General features: G+C 39.6%; 1 protein-coding gene and 1 non-coding gene across 3 annotated transcripts in view; both read right to left on the minus strand.

Moving 5' to 3' along the window:
- The window catches only part of LOC118266942 (somatostatin receptor type 2), an 80,895-nt gene extending 65,818 nt beyond the window's left edge, over positions 1-15,077 (minus strand). The window contains exons 1-2 of one of the 2 annotated variants that reach the window (XM_035580600.2): positions 14,830-15,077; positions 572-624 (exon numbers count right to left, since the gene is read on the minus strand). The gene's annotated coding sequence lies outside the window, so the exon portion shown is untranslated. Of the gene's footprint in view, positions 1-571; positions 638-14,829 lie in introns of both variants that reach the window. The other variant, XM_050703154.1, reaches the window with a different exon arrangement.
- A 4,248-nt stretch (positions 15,078-19,325) lies between these two features.
- Trnai-uau (transfer RNA isoleucine (anticodon UAU)) lies at positions 19,326-19,417 on the minus strand. Its single transcript is given in 2 exon segments — positions 19,326-19,361; positions 19,380-19,417. It is a non-coding gene; the product is annotated as a tRNA-Ile (tRNA).
- Positions 19,418-21,101: the final 1,684 nt, after the last annotated feature.

Genomic DNA, 21,101 nt, shown 5'->3' on the forward strand with positions numbered 1-21,101 from the left:
CTAATACTTCTAAATTCATGTCTATAAAAATTCCAACTATATAACAAATCTATGCCTTCACGTTTCGCAGTGCATAGTTTACGAGCAGGCGAGCCCACTTGAGTATGTATTTAAATATAAGTAAATAATGCATAGTTATAATTTCCTACGTTTCCACATGACATGAAACATTACACGGCGCATGAATACCAAGCAGTGGTTCCTGTGATACGGCGACATTTGCAACAATAACACATTAGCGACACGCACACACGCACACACGCACACTGCGGACTCTCGCGTGACGCGGGACTCCACCAGTACCTGCATCAAGTACTTGGTGTCAGTGTCCTAGACCTCTGGATCAGTCTAAGTTTCCAACAAAAACTCCATAGAATTAATGTCAAAATAGAAATGGATCCTTATCGAAAGATTTTTAATTGATTCGCGTATTAATTTCTGGCGTAACGCTGCTGCTAACTTTATACGTCCACCTCACTTATTTTTACATTTAAACATTGGATTAACAGTTAGAATTAGTACACAGACTAACAAGATAACATAGTGACATACAGAGCATCTCGTCACTCACCAGTCAACACCACTGAGTAGCGAGCCGCGGGCCGCGGGCTGCGGGCGGCTTGTCTGGAACAAACAACTTTATTTCAATATTCAACCATTTCACACTCAAACATTCTACATTACAATACAATCCTATCCTTGACTTTTGTACATACATACTTATTTACTTCACTTATTTGTATCATATATAACCACTCAAACGTTCACGTGCGACACCTGTCAACACCTTGTACGCCCACGCGCTCGATCTGTGTTGAACCGCGTCGAGCGCCCCATGCCGTTACCGATTCAAAGTGTATTTTCTAGCAAACTATTGCAGCTATAGCAAAGTAAAAAATACCAGTATAAAGCTGAATTATTAAGGAATCAAAATATATACTAATTAAAGTACAGAAATCAATCACAAATGCATAAAAAAAAGTTGAACTTAACAGAACGGGCTAAATATTTGTTTGTTTTTTTAACAAGTTTTGACTAAACGTTATTTAATTATTTATTTTCGTTGTTTTATTTTGAAAGAATGAATCTTAAGGATTATTTTAATATACAACACTAATACAGTAGGATGATAAATAAATGAATACTTCAATTTTAAACGCAAACACTTCACAAAACTTGACACACAGTTTGTAAACAATTATTTTTTATATTCTTGCTGTCACCTGGCATACTGTTTTACCGAGCAATAGATGCGTTATTTAATACAGATCCATCTAGTATAACATTCGTAAAGCTCTTTGAAGCTTGTCATAGATAAAAATTCGTTGGAAGTGAACAAGTCAAATGGGCTGCTATAGTCGCCCGGGCGTTTAACGCCAAAATTTTTTGGGCGACTATAGTCGCCCTGGCGTTTGAGTGGATAACTGATAGTATTTCTTTGTATTTATTATACTCGGATATATACTATTTGTACACAAAACTTCGGTCCTCTACTACCGCATTATAATAAATATTTATCCGTTACTTTGGCGACTACCCTTGTACGGAAAGATATATTATCCGGGAAATAAGTATACCCGGCCTAATCCGAGTGCATTCTTGTAATCGTATATTTATTGTTATTATTTGTATATTCTTCCTGGTCGTGTTGCCTTCGGGGACGGTAATCCTTTCTTAATCCGCATCAAGTGAGGCTGGCTCTCAAGATGACTACAATAACATAGTACGTAGTGCGTAGTAAACATGTATTGCTAGTCAACTCAGTCATAGCCCGACACAGATGGACAATGATCAGTATATGACGTTGTATCGTATAATATTTCAGCAATAAATGTTAAAACATGTTGATGAAAGAACCTAACAGAGGAGATAAATATCTCTTCATTGAAATTCCAGTAAACAAGTACAGTAGAACTCCAATTATCCGAACTCCGACTATCCGAATCGCCGATTATCCGAATCACAAAAATTGTCCAAAAAAAGTCTAAGTGCGCTATTGTCTTGACTTGACTTGTCTTAACTTGCCGTTGTGCCTACACTGAGTTCCCCCCGCAATTTAATTCAATAAAAAAATAGTGCAATATCAAAACGTAGCTTTTATTCTCTTAAATGGCAATTTTTTTTAAAAAAAACCGATTATCCGAATATTTTGATTATCCGAATGGGTCCCGGTCCCCATTAATTCGGATAATTGGAGTTCTACTGTATTGCATTTTAATAAATTACGCGATTGTAGTGTTGAAGTAAACAGACTGTGAGACTGATCTAAATATTGTTTGTGTGTCTGTCCGTGTCGTACGGCGCGCGTATTGTTTTCGCAGCCAGTTGATACAATTTAACATATTATCGTGGGAGAGGAAATCACAAGATTGCCAATTTGTAGCCGTCGCCGCGCGGTGGACGCTTTCCACATCAGATGACTGCCCCGCCGGCACCGTGTCGCTACACTGCGGGGCTTTGTTTACTAAACAATACTTGTGGCTGACTCACTCGTGACAATTGTAATCGTACAATGTTCATAACAACAACAATTCCTATGTTAGTTGTTTGTACTTTTAGTAGTCGACTTAATAAAACTGAAGGATGCAGAACATTGCACCGTAACGACACTTTGTCATGCAACAACGGAAATAACTCGAGTTTCTATGAATTGCTGTACTTCTAATATATTAAAAACATGTTAACATGCATTCACTTAGTACTCGTTAAGTGAAATATAACAATACTAACGAAGGAGTGAGCTGCCAACATTCCGTTTCAATAACTCTCGACACGGACTCAGCTGTAGAAATCTGTCAAGGCTCGAGTATTAATTCGGTAACAAGTGAAACTTTCAAAATGAAAGAACAACTAGGACGCTGAAATTTTTTACAGAATAATAACAATTCGGCCTTGAGCTCGATTTGTGAACGTTTTGTATCACGAGTTTAGATTCGTATTAATCGTGACAAGAATGCGGCGCGCGGCGGCTGGCACTCCCAAGCACAGCGCTTGTGACTTATAGAAGAACTACTAGATCCTACACATTCACTGGTACAGCTTATTTTTCAAAGCATAAGGCCTGTCTTTGGGAGTTTAGGAATTTGAGAATTGGGTATTTGGGGATAGTGGGCAGGATGCGGCTTCCTTGATCCTCACCCACACGTCGAACACAATGCAAGCGTTGTTTCACCCTAAACTTATTCGGTATTGTTCATCTTACATACAACCTGCAACTTGGAGATAAATAACGTACTTCTACATGTACTGCTCGCATACGATTGACTCACAACAGTTACAAGACAAGTTTGTACCTTCTAGGAAAAAACTATTGTGTATGCAGCGTGCAGCTTTCATTAATATTTACTAATTAATTAGCAATTATTTCAAAGTATAAATAAACTCCTTTCTCGGAGTGAATATTAAGGTACTGTATAATGTATCTCATTATACTGTAAGTAGTTAATATTCGTGAAAATATCGCGCTGTAGTACTTTGTTCAGCTTGTTCCACCTTTGTTCGTCTTACTGGAGACACTTTGCTTACTATGAGTAAATTAAGTAATTACACTACCTTTTATTCAGAATCTGATGACGATATTTATTCAGTGAAGAAAATAAAGCCAGTACTGAGCGTGGCGGTGGCGTGGCGGTGGCGGGGCGGCGCTGTTGTAATTTCGTTTATATTGCTGCGACGGACGATTGATTCTTGAATTAAAATCGATCTCGTTTCTCGACCGTTCCACGCCTAAATGATATCTGTATATTTGTTTCTGTGAATATTCGTGAAGGCCTCGGTAATTAAGTCGAGTATACGAGTCGCGTTGTTTGTCGGATTCTTGTTCATTTACCTTCGCTCTAACACCTCGATGTCTTAACTTTACAAAGTCATATTTTATATGCGTCACTCCGTCTAGACATCTACTAAGATTAATGATATTTTTCTTGAAGGCTTTAATTAACTAATTGACCCTGTAAGAAACTTTCTATACAACTAACCTTACTAGCTAAATTTTTATTCGCATGTATAAAGCAACGTAAATTTGATAGAAACAAATAAGGACGTAGTTTAAAATTAAACTCACATTTTATGAATACAGAATAAACCCGGCGGCAGTACATAAGCTATCGGATTATATTCCTCAGTGAGTGAGTGAGGGTCGCCTGTTTAGAGAGGTTCCCCAGTTGGCACGCGTCCAGCACTCGAGGCACGCGGGACGGCATGCGCCGCCACTACACCACCGATACGCCTAACTTGTCCACTTTTAACTGGCCTAGACTGACTCGATAATTATAAGTGATCTAGCTGATATTAGAACAGTTATCAAGCTTCGGCCTAGCAGCAGGTATTTTACAAGAGATGAGTGACACAGATCTTTATACTCTCATAAGCACAGTTCATGCTCTGTGGACAATACTGGTATATAACGTTGATAGATCGCATATTACGTAAATAATAGATGTTTGTCTATTGCATCGGTCAGCTTGGGGTCGCATGGGATTGAGGGCAAGTGGCTTTTTTATTTGATGGGTCAAAGTTTGCCCACTATCTCACCTGGTGGTAAGTGATGATGCGGCCTGCGATGGAGCTCGCTCTCACTGTGTGAATGACTGAATGAGGCATGTTTTCTCCGGGCACTGTACTGAGTGCACCCATGTACTTTGGCCTGACACTGATGACTCACACCAATATTTCGGTAACGAGGCCGCACTAGATCTCAATACGAAGAATATTTCAACTTTTACTCATCAATTTCTATTTTCCAATAAGTTTGTAGCACATTCCTAGTAAAACATTCCCTTTAAATTCTAAGAATGCTCGTCTCTGAAGAACAGAATCGGCTAAGACCTGGATTCTGTATTCCCACTAAGTAAGGCGTAGCAAAGTATACAAAACATTTTTTTATGCAAATGTTCGCGGCTTGAAGTTCGCCCGACGATGGAGGAAAAACTGTGCGGGAAGCAGAAGTGTGCTCCACGAACATTAATATTCAAACGTGAAGCAGTTCACAGTGAGCAGTGAGCAGTGCAGTAGGTGCAGGCCCCGGCACGTAGGTACTTGACACAGCCGATACTGTGTACTCTGTGTAGTCGCGCACGACTGCAACTGATACTGCAGCTCGCTGGCTGTTTGAGCGTCGGCTTGCCTTACAATCGCGTGCCGAGCACTTTGGATCAGAGTCCGACTTATTCCATTTTACAAACTTTTGTTATCACGTTGCTATAGACTTGTGCTCATATTAGCTAACGTTCAAATCTACACCAGAATCAGTCACTACGAGCCAATCACTGTTTTAAGTGAACAGTATAACACATACTTATTAAAAGACATTATAGCTTATAGTTATATTCAATGATACGCTTTTTATTTTATATCTTTGTATTAACTCACTTTTCATCTATATTTTCTTACCAAAATAACTTGGCTGACTACTGCATGTACGAGTTTGTACATATAGTCGATTGGAAGAAGCTGCCGGTAGAGAGCTACATCTCATTTATTTTACTGCCCACAAATATCTAGGATAACACATTTATTGTTAATAATGAAGCGAGGCTAAATATTAGTATCACGCTAGAGCACACGATTCGCAAATAATATACAATAATGGCTGGCATAAACAATTTCAATACGAACATGTTTCATTGGACGTAAATAAACAAATTACGTGCGCTGCATTACGCACCGCGGCGGGCCTGAATTAATGAACACAACACTGATTTGCAAATGTTTTGTTCAATGCATAACAAACCTTCAATTAATCAAACAATAACACATAATTTAGTTTTAATTTTATAAATCAGCACGCGTGTTGCGCTCCGTACAGATTGCAGGAATCGGATACAGTAACAAACATTATAAATATTCTTTAAATTAGAAGGATTTATTAATGTAGGTATTATTTAATTTCTCCATTTCTATCATTTTGAATTGAAATATTGTTGATTTTTGCAATGTAATTTATCAATAATTTCTACTAATTGCGTTATTAGCTTTTAAGCTCTAATTTACACACAATGTAAATTGTATAACCTCAACTAAAATAGCGCCAACAACTGATTATAATCAGTACACTCCTGCCAGTACATTTGTAAGAATAAGCATAGATATGAGGACCTTTCTACGTCGACTTAGTGTCTACCTACCTTTATATTGGAACAAAAATAACTATAAATGAACATACGTTGAGCGACGACCGTTTCCGATCCGACACGGAAGCATTAATTAGTTATAAATTCTCAGAAACAGTAATATTGAATCAATGGAAGCCAGTCACTAGTAGAGTACAGCGCGCCGCTGCCTCGGTCGCTACCAGCTCCACAATGGCGACACGGTGATAGAATCCACTTCAAAATACACACTGCTAATATCGGCAACTCAGGCATTATCACGTGCCAAACAACACCAGCTCGTAATACAATGTAGTATAGTTTATAATCACTCGTACAAACTAATCATACATACATATATCTAGACCAGATTCACAAAAGCTTTTGAAACGGGAAGAATGTGGTTCGTATTTTATCTAAGATTAGGAAGTAAATACAGCGCGGTCGGGCGGCGGGCGGCGGCGGCGGCGGGCGAGTGGTCATATCTCACAAGAATTCGGCCCAAATTAATATCCTTGCTTTAGAAAAACGTTCCGAAATAAGATGATGAATAATTTCGAGATAACATTTTGTTCCTTTAGTAATTTGTTTATGCGGAGTAACGTCGAGTAACCACAGCGTGTTTGGTACAAAGCTTTCCTTTACTTAAGTTCTATCTCCACGCTTACCCGACTCGCTGTACTCTTTAGAAGGATTAAACCTTATATTTACTCGAATGTAGTAAAAAATAACCTGTTTATTAATAACCTGCTTAAGCTTGGGCATTACGTATGTCTGTGATATGAACCCCTCATTAAATGCTCATCTTTGGCCGCGCATATTGAATAACCATTCGATGTAATAATTAATGAGTGTTGACGTAAAAGTGAAGATATAATGGCTTAACGAGAGACACATTAATTAGTCACCGGCTGCCGGCTGCCGGCTCACGGCCCGGTCCGGTTGTTAATTAATAAGTACTTATTTGTAAGTAATTCATACTGAGATATTAATAAATAAGTCGACTTTCTAGACCGACGACTTTCTAAAGTAATGCATTTATGGCTGGATTTGTGCATTACTAAAATGTGTACACAGATTATACAGAAAATAAATTAATTCCATTCGTTCCGTTCATTACGTTCATTCTTTGTTTTATGTATCTGTGGTAGGCAGGAGCTTCCTCTTGTCTTTGAAAATAAAATCTATGAACTAGATAAGAATTAAATTATTGTTTATGAATTTCAATAATTATGTTAATTATAGTATCTCATTAATCTTTACCTCAGAACATATTTATGTGTATAATATTTATAAGTATGTATACTCGCTACGCGAGACGTAGCAGTCAGAAGAGTTTTTCCTGCAGCCCGAGTTTGCCCGTGTTTTCATTCCAAAATCACGGTTATTGTGGACAGCTCTCAAATATTTTAAATACGAACGGCAGTAAAATGTAGGTTAAGGGTAGTTCTTCGAAATTTGATTCTTCGACTGATTCATATGGCCAAAATTTAATTCCACTTTAAGATCTGTAACACGTGTTCATATGAAAATAGTTATACCAAATAACGTATATTCGAATGAGGGACTCGTTTTAAAAAAATAGTTTTCGAGATATCGACGTTTGAATATTTTCTGCCCAGATGAATCAGAAATTGTTACAGATGAATCTGTTGAACAATTGAAAATTGTATGTAAATGAGCTCTGCATTTATTTTAATTGTTAGCATACCATTTTCGAGTACTTTCGCACAGAGAAGTCACGAGCATTCATCATCACGCTTGCTCAGGGCGGATTAGCAATTTCAGACTCATATTAATTACATTCCTCAAAAAAAGGTTTTAAATTGTAGCTATGACATTTATAGCTAAGTTAATTTAAAAATAAGACTAGTAAAAAAATGGACAACGCAACAAGAGCATTATTTTATAATTCATATGCGGTTTTGACCATACGAATCAGGCACAGATGAATCAGGATTTTGCTTACAATCATGCATAACTCATCGTATATACAGACTTCATTCTTATCATTTTTCTACACGAATGTATAACCAAAAAGCTTCACACGAAACATAGGTTGAAGTTTTAAAACTGTAAAGTAAATTTTATAAAATAGGCATTGTAATCAGGATGCCATGTAAACCAAACACAGATGAATCAGATATTTACCTTAGTAACACCTGGATCTAAGCCAACCAGCCGCACGTCCGCCTCCTAGCTTGTCCGTTGCACGCCTGGTTTCCCTCCGCACAGGAAGCCAGACTCTCATTATTAATACCCGACAAAGTATGGTCATTCGTAGCTTACGCCATATTAATCAGTATTATACGCCGGACACTTCTTATTTATTTATTTATAATCATACTAACATAGTTATAACGACTGCATATTTTTTTTGAAGAGGACAACTCATCTCCTTTCGATGTAATTATAATTTATATTGAAGTATCAAAGGGAAAATGCGAAATCGACTACTTTGTTCCGGAAAATGGCAAACGGACACACCATATGAATCAGAAGAACAAGCTTTAAAAAAAAAAAATTGTACCTAGACTGCAATTATTTAAAAAATATTATTTGTCCTAGTAACTGATATAGCTAAACTATACTAAAAAAAATATTACATGCCGTTTTGTTAGTTGGTTTCAAAAATATTCCCAAAGACATCGAAAATTTTGTCTCTGAAGAACTACCCTTAATACATTATTAGCAATATTACAAATATTATGGAGCTGTAAGCCAAGCGGCGGTCGCAGTCCGGGAGCGAGCGTTTTGTTTGCGTTGCCCCATTTTTATTGCCCGCCCGCTTTAGTGGCTTCCCTTTCCTCGCAGCGAGGGAAATATTTCCAATTATTCCATATTGATTTATTCTCATAAAATAAGAACGATTTGACCGAATTTTGCTAAGGATTTGCAAATACGTCAACCTCAACAAATTTCAAAAAGCGCTGCCTTGTGACGCGTATGATGTGATCACATACAGAGATTTCAAACATCATTTTATATGACGGCGAAGAGATTTTTCACAATTATTTGCAGTACAATAATCACAAACTGAGACCGGAGATAACATACAAATATTTGCTACGAGGTTGTACTGATGTACACGTCATGGTACTGCGTAATATTATAACTACTGTCATCACTTACATTAAAATAACTTGTAACATAAAGATATAGCCGGCACACATACAATGTATGTACTGTGTAACCAACAGACGTAACGTAAGCGCACGAGGACGAGTAGTCGCGCACATAACTTTACACCCGATAACATTTAACAACTCCTTACTACGAGCGCCATTTACTGTAATGTGCTATAACGCCATACACACACACATACGTACATATGTATCTGTGTGGCTGTATGTACCTCGCCCTGTGTAGGCGCAGCTACTCTGAGGTTACTTCTGTCTTAGAACGACATAGCAAACGTCCCGGATTCATTAGCTTTATACATATAAGGACTTTTTTGTCATTACACCTTCCAAGTATCTTCGAATCTTTGGACGGTTACAGAAATGTAAAACATGAATAAAGAAGAGGGGTTTCTCCCTCTCTTAAATAACGACAAAGTACCCAAAAAAATACTCAGATATTATTTGGAATTTGATTCACAGATAACTTTCATAGAAAGCCAGGCGTCTGAGGTTTCTTTCTGTTCATTAAAGCTAATGTTGGTAAAATTTTGTGTGGCCTACATCAGCTAAATAGTTAATTAACCAGCTGTGGTGCTGTGATGCTGCGATGCTGAGATGCCGCCTTCCTTTATATTACTTCATTAAGATGAACTTTTCATTGAATCTAGCACAACGGGGAGAATAGATTACCTTGCTGTAAACAACACAGACTGAGGTAAAGTAAAATACTTAGTAAAAGAATAATTATTAGCTGCCTGAACTGAACTGTAGGGATGTAACGAATATTCGCATCCGCAATCTAAATTTTTATTGCGGATATTTCGAATATGAACGTCATAAAATACACACTACTATTCTCGGAAGTCGGAACAAATTTTGGCGGTTTCCTCGGGTTTACCATTAGGAATAAAGTATCAAAAGGTCCCACAGACCCATCGTCAATACTTCTTTTACTAACCAGTATTCAAAATTTCAAATCATTTGGATTTTTCGCCGACTTAACATTTATCCAAAAAAACTTAATATAAAATGTTATTTGATCCAAATTACTTTCGCCGACTAATGGGATCTATGGGGACTTTTGACACTATATTCCTAATGGTGAACTTATTTTTAATTGACTGATGTTTTGATGTGTATACATCATTAGGACTATTATTTATACCTTAATTATATACATATGTACCTACATGAAGTTACATGCTCCCGCCACATTACGAAGCTCCCAAAGGACCTGATAGTATTTACAACATTGTAAATGTCATACGTTATACATATTACGACGTACAAGCGATGTGGCCGCCATCTGCGTACATTTAATTAATTACGAAGTGATTTGTGGCTCTAGTCATACAATAGGGAATCTATTCTGGCTCCTCAAGTTGGATAGTTCAGAAAACTGATTCACGTTCTCTCAGTCACGGTGGCGCCCTCGCTGGACACTGCGTGTAATCTCTTTGATTAATGTAAATCTAGAAATAAATCACGTTCACGTTTTAACGGAACCGTTTAAAGTCTTTTATAACAACTACATAGTGCTTTGACTGAACTGTATTAGTTATGTTAGAAACGTAGAAAAGCAAGCAGATGACCAAATGTAAAGTGTAGTGTCCCACCTCCCGCGGCCACCGGTCACAGCGCAGCCGAAGCTCGCAGCTAACACACGCGATATTGAAACCTGACTGATGTCGTACGACCACCGTGTTACATATTAACCTAGTTATCACTGGCCACAGCTGTGTGCTTCGTGAAGCAAAAAACAAAAATAAATACCTTCCGGAGTGTTTGTAGCATACAGAACTATCCACTCGTGTCTCGGTACTTAATGAGTGTATGGTCGCACTGTCAGTATGTAGCGATGTAGCGGCCCGCGAACATCTGACAAAGGTTCAGCGATTTATTGCTCATATCTTTGCGATAACACAGTTTGGTACAGATAAGAGACAAATAATATAATTACGGAGTAAACTTTCGCAGGTGTATAATTATTACTGGCAACTGTCTTAGTTAGACTTTATAAAAAAAACGTTGCCCCACTCTGTCTTGGGTGCGTTTTCATACACACTTGACAACCAGACCCAAAACAACTATTTGTGCATCACACAATGTTGCTTCGTACGGGAATCGAACCCGCTAAGTGTTACGTGGCAGTTGGTTGCCCAGCCACCGCACCAACCATGCAGTGTAAACTGGTTGCAAAAATTATCCCTATGTACACCAGAACCGTCATCACGACAATCTTAAGGTACAGACCAACAGCATGTCTTGTTAACGATACGGCTTGTCCCGAGCTTGTCAATCTGCCCACGTAACTCCCCCGGTCCACATAACTCTAACCAAAATGTATGCGCCTCGTCAGCAATCCGTCTTCTCGCCAAACTACGGAGCACTAACAATCAGTGAAGTGAAGAGACCCCTACCATCCATCTCTGGTAGGGACCCTTAAATCTCACGGTTAATCGTTGCACCCCCCCCCCCCTCCGCCAAACTGAATACTGCATGAATGCCTAGGTACAGCTTCAAACATACTTTACTCTTACTTTGATAACTACGAGATAAGAAGATAAACAATACGCAATAAAATAGAAATGAATGTTAATATTTATGTAGACGAGCAAGCCGTGCGCATCCCCGGGGCGCGCGGCTCATCGTGCACGTAATGCGATCACCGTGATAACTATCTGCATTCTTTTATCTCATTATCGGCATGATAGGGTTTGTGGGAGGTCGAGCGCCCCCAGTTACCAATGTGTACTACAGACCTGCAACATAATGTTGTATTATCTCTGAAAATATATAATCATAACATAGCAAACATAAATTTTTGTCTATTAGACAAACAGACAAAAATTCATGTTAAATTCCACTTAATGTGCATCTACTGTGTGATCGGCAGTCGAACCTTGTACGTTGTATGGTAGTGGACGCACAGCTGCCTAGTGGGCCATGGTATGGTGGTCGATATAAAGTTGTTGTCGGCTTGCGGCTGCGCCGCGCGTGTCGCAGCCCTACGTCGTATTGTTTTATCACACCGCGACAAATGTTCCGCGAGCTTATAAAGGTTTATCGATAATGCCTTTTAGTTTTGTTGTGTAGTAAATTACTCAAATTATCTTGTTCGTTGTCCCAATGGGAGCGACGTTCAGATATCGCCAATCGATTGCTTTCACGTATATTGCACTGGAATTCTTGTATTATTGTGCTGTTCACAATTTATTTTGCCACCTTCTTGATAGTGTGTATCTACTATGGAAGCCAGTCAGGAGTAAGAGATCATTCTCGTTATAAAATTCAAATCCATTTTTAACGATTTTTCACGTGTAACTTGCAGAGACATCGTAGTGGTGCTTCGTCTTTAGTTGCTATAACGAGAAATACAAGTAACGGAGTAAAAAATACTCCAAAGTTTTATAATGAGTGTCCTGACATGGCAATTAGTGAAAGTAGAGGCATGGCACAGGTCGTGATTCAAGCCGGCGCCGGCGGCTGTGCAATTAGAGAGGACCGCCCTCTGCCCTCCGCTTGTTTGTCCGTGTGAGTCACACGTGGGCAGCAATCACGCGGATATAGACGGACCCTTTATTGGAGGCGCGCCCTTCATTACCGCCTGCACGCGCCATCGATACCATTCAACCGCCGCACGGCGCGCGTCCGTTTGTATTGGACATACATCACATATATGTATCTGTATGTATGTACATGTGTGCTAGTTGACACACACCTTTATTTCAGGAACCATAAATCTGACGCCGTTCTCTTAGTAAGAATACATCAGATTATAAAAAGTTCCAAGAATCTCACCCGATGTCCTCGGAATGAAGTAGACGGCAGTAGCACGGAGCTAGTTGTGCGTTAAATTTGTCATATCCAGTCGGGAACAACTTGATTCAACTCCGGAGTTTTATTGTTGAAAAGGTGTTCACGGAAACAAAATAATTAGAGCAGTAGACTATAGATTGAATAAGTTGGTTCGAAAGACTGCCAGCATTTCACTGATATGCCTTGTCGCCCCAACAATAAGTTCACAATTAATACCAACAAATTGCTTGAATTACAATATTCCTAGTTTTTACGTAGATTTCGTGTTCTATCCTTTGACAATGACCAATAATCATTAATAACTAAAACTTAATAGTAGAACCATTATTGTACTTAAATGGTGTTCGCGACAGTTTCACTGCGTGTAATCTATCTAACAGTATTAGAACGAGTGCTACAAGATGGCATGACTAACCAAATCAATCAATTAACAGGGGTTTTCAGTTGACTGGATCCGAAATACTCAATTAATTTGATTTTAACGATAATTTACATAGTTTATTGTTTTTACTTCACTATAACGAAGCTCGCTGATTCAAAAATTCCTTCGCATGAAGTTAAGTTCAAGAAGGTACAGTTTTACTGAACCGTAGTAACATATTCCTCCCCTACAGTAAGCCCACAATTAGTAGACAACTACTAGTGTTGCGTTATACGAGGAACTGTTTAATTACTAGTATCCACCTTAGCCATACTTATTGTATTGGTTTTGTACCAAGCAACAATGAGTCTTAATAAACATGTGGCTGCAACCAGAGCATTTTTTTTTCTAAATAGCAGTGAAGTCACATACACCGGCATTTATCGGCAATAACAATCATAAGCAAGTTGTCAAACAATTGAATACAGCTGGGCCACAAAATTATAGTGTCACTGGGTTAACATTTATATCATTGACAGTAATTACCTCGTGTGGTTTTACAGGCCGCGGGGCGCTCGGTCTTATTAATACTTAAATACAATATATTGTACACTCTAATAACTTTTTACTTTCAACTAGATAAATAGATACTGAAGTGTAAGGTCTAGTCTTTGTAAGAAGCATATTGAAGGCTTCCACGTACCAAGTACTAATTAATTTTTATCTGTAGAAAACATTTCCTTTATACCTGGCGTTTTATGAGTTTCTCATGTACTTTGTAATCGTTCGCTCTATCAAACAAAATCGTGATAACATCACATTCAACAAAAATGCTCTAATTTACACAAACACATATAAACTGTATACAAACAGGTGTGCACGACTGTCAGTGTGTGTGTGATGTCAATAGTCTTGTAGGCAAATATTGTGGCAAAGTGAAATCCTTCCCGAACGTTATCAGTAACGAGCGCGGAATGGAAAGCATTATCACAAGTTGCTTTTTAATTACAAGCTGATAACGTTATCTCTCGCTCGATACACCATTTCCCAAACTGTCCTGCGTGTAGTGCCTACACGCGGCACGACACGGCGCGGTACTGTACGACATGTAGTGTGTGTGTGTGTGTGTGTGTGTGTGTGTGCGTGCGCTGCACTCGAGCGGCCGCGCGCTGATAGTCACACTCGTGCGCCTCTCAGATTACTGCGGAAAGCTCCGGCCCTCCACACTGATACCGAGCGGAGCACTGTGGTCCTGCCTTCACGCGTTATGTTATCATACGAGTCACTATTCTAAACTTTAAGAAAAGTTCAGTTCGAAAAGTTTTTGAAGTAAGATACAACTTCGATACCGTAGAGATAATGAAATTAAACCATACTTTCAGCCTTTAACGACTTATGTAAGTAATGCGAAACTATAAGAAAATATAATTATACTTACTTGAAAGTTTGTGTAAATCTAAAAAGTTAACTAACAACACTAAACGTCGTAATATTTAGTTCCTAAACATAGACAATCCACAGACTAAGGTAACATTCACTGTACATAAATATTGTAAAACACACGCGAATGATACTTCGTATGTTCAGTCGAGATAAGTTTCGTGAGAGCGGCGCTACGGGCGAGAGACGCGAGTGGCTGAGGCGAGCGCTACGCGCCAACTGACGGCGCGCTCCGAGCCTACACTATGAATGGTTCGTAGCGGGGCTCGTAGTCCGTGGCTACGCCGTGCCGTAGCACGCCTACACTCCAGCCAGCCCTGACTCCTGAGGACCGAGATGTTAGTACGAGGCCCACCGCCCCCCACACCGCTGCCTACGTTCAGCTGAAATTATTATTCATTAAGAAAACTTTGAGTACTGTGCTGCAACAATATAATCGTTTAACAACGTCACGTCTAATTGCTTGTGCATCATTCACACGATCAATTAACTTTACTGCGTGCTTACTGAACCATATAAATGGTTATAAAGAGGCATCAAGTTGCACGTTTTTAATTGTCTTTTTATTATTATTTTAGATTGTATATTCATGTATAAACTGAGAAATCTACGACTATATTTTATACCACCTCTATTAAGTTTCTGTAAATCTAAATGGCAGATAATATTTATATTCAGTGTTTTTAATATCGTGCGTTATGATTTAATACGATACGGTACTTAATTGACGATTTTTCAAACTACAAATCTTTCACTATGACAATTAAACTTCACAGGTTATGTTTGAATTTGCTATGGAGAGTTCAACTCCCTCGTAGATCAAGTCAGTCATAAGTTTAGTTTCACACGCTTTACATAGTTGAGACTTAGAGCCGGTCGTTGTGAAGCATGAAGTTGTATTGCGAATGATACTTATATTACCGCGCCGCCCGATGGACGCGACGCGACACGGCGCGACACGACGCCACACGAGACGCGGCCGAGCGACACGAATCTTTAAATATTTTTTTATTTATCAGATGAGAAAGCAACCTCTAATGGGATCGTATTCCGTTAAAAGGCATCAAAGTACCGGTGTTTATTATTTATTCAATGCTCGGATATTTATGTAAATATAAATGTTATGAGATAACTCCCGGACGGCTGCTGCTGGCGGGCCCGCGGACGGACGCCGCTCAGACCTCATTCTATAATTAGAAACAGAAGTGGAGTGAGTCTGAGGCTTACTCGCGCCCGTCAGCAGGAGCTGGTGAAGGAAACAGGTGTTAGGACCTGGACAGAAAACCTTGAGAGTACTTGGACTGGTACTGCGTAATACAGTCTTACTGAAAAGCATACCTTTTTGTAAAAGGGAACTTTAATAAATTGGGAAAAGTAAATTCCCGATCCATCGCTTTAATCTAGCCGCGACCCCTCACTGCGATGATCGCGAAATAAAATCAGTGAAATATAGTAATTATATTAGCGAGAGGCCTTCATTTAATCCAATATAAAGGTGAAAGGAATCCTGCCGCCATGTTGTATGATATCAAAGATCCTCGGATTGACAAATTGAATAGCCGCTGCTTCAAAACCTCGTATTCATGAAAACTAATATGTAGTTGTACAAAATATTTTCCTCAACAAACTTGACACATTTTAGATGCAAATGTCCACAACACACGTATTATATTATACATACTCTTCACAACAGTAACACTATCGTATCACATTGTAAGGCTTTGAATATCTGTCCCCCGCCCAAATCTTACCTGTGACCTAAAGGGTGACTGAGGTAATAGCTAGGCATACAACGTGCGGACAATAGAGTGTGTTTGTGTGTGTGTGTGTGTGTGATACATCATGGAGATTGATAGCATTGTGTCTCTGTTAAAAATATTCCATTTACAACTCGACGCTAACTGAACATAATGTGCGATGATGCTTCTCTCTATGTCTCTATATTATGACTGCGGTTCTTCACGAAAATGGATTTACATTGAGTTGAACAAAGAGCAGCGTTTGATTAATGTAACTGTATCCACTACAGTTTGAATTACACGTATATTGTATAGGTATCACACGTAATGCCTAAGATGAGTAAATAATGTGTGTGCGTGTGGTCGTCACTACCGATGTGACACTGTGACTGCTAGTCCTGGCGCGTGTTATCGAGCCGAGCAGTGAACTAGTGTCGGATTGACAGGAGGGCGATGTAGACGCACTGCTCAGTGGATGCAGATCCACAACACGTTGCTCCTTTAATTAATTTAAGAGCATCGGTTATTAATTTGCTTTTAGGTTTTCTTGAAATGAAGTTTTACCTCAACACCCACACAATTTCATATGAAATGACGTTCATTGAGAAAGAACTGCGGAAGTGGCAGTAGTGCCCAGGGCCGGCCACGTGCAACAACACGGAGTAAGCCGGCAGACAAACATGGCGCGCGTGACGTCACCGTCCAGTCTGCACTGCCCACTGCCACACATCTGGAAACTATTGTCCCATTACCAGCTGTTACTGTCCTCTGTTCGTGACTGTCAGCCACTAAACATCATCTCACACCACATTCCCCGACACGCGGGGACTGGCGGCCAAAGTGACGGAAACCATAAATTACTTTTATTTGATCTGACATTATTTGTTATTTGCGCCATTTAGTGGTCGCAAAGTCTTTGTTGTAATCGTAAAAATACTAACGCTCTAATTTAATTGGCAACCGACAGATGCGCACATAAAATAATTTCTTACCGTAAACTGTATTCAGTGTAGTTGATACAAAACATGATGATATCGTGTCTCCTATCACCTTCAACAGGAAATCCTTTGGAATCACGAGTACTTAGAATGGAGGCCCTGGTAGGTGTTCACCCAGTAACCTCAGAAAAAAGGCACTGGAGGCTCTCATGCTGATCTATTTAGACGTCCCGGTGCGTCCTGATGGTGACATCGCGTGTTAAGTATCCCACACATAGTCCTTCCAGCCAAAAGCTGGGCGCGTTTGGAAGTATTTCCCCGTTATCAAATAAAGGTGTAGTCTCCCGAGGCAGTACACGTGACGCCTCCTCAACCTCCGAGCAGCCGGTGGCGGTGCAGCGCGCCGTGAATAGCTATTTCTTATAGCACTGCAAGAAAACTTTCTTGATCTATGATAATTTGCTTCGAGAGTAATGTGTCTGGGTCCACGCGCTCTGTACAAATATCAGCTCTATGATAAAACAGTGTTTGTATTTTATTTTAGTTTAAATATCTGATGCATTATATTCTTTCCATCTATGAAGTAGCTACGTAACTCGATTTATGAGATAAATTTATAAGATTAAAGTAAAGTTCTTAAATAAAACCTTTACACCGAGCGCAACCAGGCCACCAGTCCATCCCGTACATTGCTTGGTTTAATGTCAGTTGTAAGGAAACCCAAGTTTTGACAATATGCGGTCACCATGAGGCCAGAGTGGACTTTAATCCTAACAACTGAAATATACTTTCAATCATAAATCATTATACTTTATGGCATGCACAACGTATCGATATAGAAGTTGTACAACAACACAAAATAAAACGTAGTACTACTTACAAACAAATGCTAGGAGACGGAGCGCAGGCCGAGGGGAGAGGGGTGCGGGGTGCAGGGTGCAGGGTGCAGGGTGCAGGGGAGAGAGTAAATAACAACAAATCTTGTAAAACTTTTAAACAACTACAAACGACGTTTGTAAAAAAGTTTAGTGGCGGCCCTAGTTTATGTTCTGGTGTAACAACCCTAGCCGTGGAGACACACGGGCCGACGACACGGGCGTTAGTATTTTAATTTATTTAAATCTTTTTTGCATATCAACATTATTATTGTTTGATATATATTCAGTACGCAATGCTCACAAACATTGTTTATTTTTTAACTTTATAGTAATACGAGTATGCACTCACTGAATACATCAACCACATCAAATGCCGCATGTGACCTATGATACTATGCTTAGATAGACTTCGTGCTAACAACATCTTTACAATTTCCATCCAAGATCCATGAATCCAGTCCGACGCTGACCAGCTATATGCTCTGCAGCGGAGTTTCTACCAACTTACCGACAGCCCTTACCCGGTTACTCCTGAAATACATCTTATGTAAGAGCGTTGTACAGCACACGGCCCGCACCGCGCCGGCACTGGACCATCGTCCGTGTGCTTGGAAATTGATGTTTTCACATTATCGTTTATAGTCAATTAATAAAGTTTTAACGGCGAACGGGTTCACGATGGTCTGAGAGCCACAGCACTGACTAATGGAGTCGGTGGCTTATTGAGACAAGACAATGACAATGGCCACTACTTGCTCCATGGGACGCCATGGGACATGTGGACTTGTACATCTCCTGATACTCTCTATAACACATTACAACCATCCGCTTGTAGCATTCACGCGTGCAGCTTACTCTATCATAAACACTCACGACACACAAAGTCTACAGGAAAAAGTGAAACACTTATATTTATCAAAAATATAATCCATAAAATATTGCTCCAGGCGAGGCTCGAACTCGCAACCCCGGCATCGCTCACGACCACTGCCTTATAAGTACCGTGCGCTAACCGATTGCGCCACTGGAGCCACGGGCAGGCTCGCCAATAACTCGACTGGTTCAGGCGAGCTGAGGCACGCAGTCACACTGTAGGTTGGTAAACTTTTTACATTATAATATGCAGTGGTTATCTTTAAAGCAACTTCGTACTTCGAGCTAATAGAAGGTATACTTCCAGATAACGTTACTACATTGTAACAGACTCGTAGCGACGGCGTAGCGATAGTAATTAATTTACAGCTAAATGTATAAATAAAGTAATTTCTAATCTCACCGCGACTAGTTCTAGGAGATTGCCAACCTTATTTCACCTGAAAATGAAATGTTTGAGTTTATGCATGTCAATATATGTAGGAGCGAGGCAAGCCGCTGGGTACTCCACACCACTCTCCCTAATACGATATATATTGGGGGACCTTTCAGTTCCCGTAGATAACAACAAACAGTTTACATACAATATATTATATGAACAGTTTCACTAAGCATATCGATATTGTTGGCAAGTTATTATTTGTTACGCAGTCGACAGCCGACACTGATACGAGAGTATCAAGTAAAGGCACACTCCACCATAGACCTGCAAACTCGCGAACAACTTATAGAAGAACTTGGCAACTTTTAAGAATATTCATCCGGCGCGACCGATCGGTCCGGCCGTTTCCGGCACCGATCCGGCACGTGTCCGGCCCGAGGATTTAGGTCACCGACACCAAACAATCACACGCCGAAAGCCAAACATGCAAAATTTGCAACTTACCGACGGAATATGAACGTCACACAGTGTAGCGTAGTACCGCAGTACACATGCTCTGTTGTACGCCAGCCACGGATCTCGACGAGTTTAACTTCTTCATTAGTCGTAGGTTCGCGACCACAAACAGAGTTTACATTGTGATAGTATAAATAAATGCATAAATAAATGTCGGTACGTGGCCCAGTTTCCCTTCTGCCGACAATGAGATATGTCTCGAGCTGCCCAGCCCCGGGGAAGGGGAGTAATGTGCTGTCCAGCGCCTGCACTAACCCAAATATTGTAATAAATTGTGTTACGGCGACACCCGGGACCGGCCGACGTAACTATATTGTAGAAACGATGGAAAAATAAATCAAAGTAACCAATCACGTTACAACACTATCACCACACATATTACAAAGTATTACAGTAACTCATCAGTCTCGCACTGAAGTTACAAAACAGTTTCCTCCCCTGGCGTTCAAGGAAAGATTGTGAGTAACAAAACTGATCTTTGATAATGACAATATTTTTCAAAACATACGTAATATGAATACATTAATGATTATACGCAACGTACCGATTTAGTATAAAGATGGATATATGTATACAAATAGTATATCCAACCTGTAGTTGTAACAGTACTATACAACGTGTAACAAAAAGGGGGTATACATTTCAAGTGCACGGTTTCTAGATAACATAACAAACGAAACGGAAAAGGTTTTTTAAGCTCATGTTTTCATGGTACCAAGTTATGATTTTTTCCAATCGCGCCGTCTCGCGAATCAAAATTCGCGAATCAATTTGATCGTCTAGTACCTGTCGTACTAGGCGATCAAATTGACAGAAGAAAATAATGTTTCGTAATATTAGCGAGTGACCCCTGTAGTGTTGTGACACGTTTGTATGATTTGAAACCAAGAACCATGCGATACCAAGTATTTGGTACAATTTTTTTTAAACGTATTTTAAGCTGA

The sequence above is a fragment of the Spodoptera frugiperda genome, chromosome 23, assembly GCF_023101765.2.
Source record: "Spodoptera frugiperda isolate SF20-4 chromosome 23, AGI-APGP_CSIRO_Sfru_2.0, whole genome shotgun sequence".
Classification (NCBI taxonomy): domain Eukaryota; kingdom Metazoa; phylum Arthropoda; class Insecta; order Lepidoptera; family Noctuidae; genus Spodoptera; species Spodoptera frugiperda.